The 984-nt window shown below is 47.4% G+C and overlaps 1 non-coding gene across 1 annotated transcript; it reads right to left on the bottom strand.

Annotated features, from left to right (window-relative positions):
- Window positions 1-295: 295 nt before the first annotated feature.
- TRNAS-UGA (transfer RNA serine (anticodon UGA)) lies at window positions 296-377 on the bottom strand. The gene has a single exon. It is a non-coding gene; the product is annotated as a tRNA-Ser (tRNA).
- Window positions 378-984: the final 607 nt, after the last annotated feature.

The following is a 984-nucleotide window of genomic DNA, read 5'->3' as shown; positions in this document are numbered from 1 at the left end:
CGAACGGTCACGGGAAGAACCCAATGGTTTTCAAGGCCACCCTTTAACCACTCGTCCACGGCTCGGGCGACGGCTTCAACTCATATTTCATTCTGAACTCGGTCGACTATGTCGAAAAGAGAAAAAGAAAGCGACGGATTGCAGTCGGCAGTGTTCGAACCTGTGCGGGAACAACCCAATGGTTTTCAAGATCCTCGCTTTAAGCACTGGGCCACTACTGTGGCGATGGCGTCACCTCTTATTTCACTGAGAACATAGTCGACTATGTTGTGGAGAGAAGTAGAAAACGAGGGAACGCAATCAGCAGGATTTGAACTTGCGTGGGAAGAACCCAATGGTTTTCAAGACTATCGCCTTAACCACTCGGCCACGACTGCTTTTTTTCTTTTATTTCCGACTTTCACACTTCAAGTCACTTGTTACATATATAAAACGTGTGGGCCATGGTTTGGCCAACACGAGCTTAATTTTTTTTATGCTGACCAAGTCGTCGAGTACAGCGATTTACACGGGCGGGTCGGGGAGCTTGTGATGCACCCTCTCAGACGCACCACACTTTCGATGAAATGATCAGAAAGAGGACGAACGACCAAGTGAACATGTTCGAATTCCAGTTTTTTGTTTTCCACAAGACATGGATGCCAAGGAGCATGATTGAATTGTAAGGAATGTTCTGCGGTGTGTTTACTGGCAAGAAGTGTATTCCGTAAGGGTCAAGAGGCATTGAAGAAGAATGGCAGTTTGGGCTAGTTGGTTTGAATTCATGGTAATAAGGGCTGCAGCGCGAGCACGAATGTGCTAGAAGAAACAGATGAAAGTCGAGGCACGGAAAGCTCGTGTTGCCCTCTTTGCTTTCCGTGCCTCGACTTTCATCTGTTTCTTCTGGCACGTTCGTGCTCGCGCTGCAGCCCTTATTGTCAACAGGCATCTCTTTTTTAAAGTGGGCTGTAGCACATCCCAGAAAAAAAAATGGGGTCCAGACAG

Source organism: Rhipicephalus microplus, chromosome X (genome assembly GCF_043290135.1).
Source record: "Rhipicephalus microplus isolate Deutch F79 chromosome X, USDA_Rmic, whole genome shotgun sequence".
NCBI classification, from domain to species: Eukaryota; Metazoa; Arthropoda; class Arachnida; order Ixodida; family Ixodidae; genus Rhipicephalus; species Rhipicephalus microplus.
This window is presented reverse-complemented; position numbering and strand designations above follow the sequence as displayed.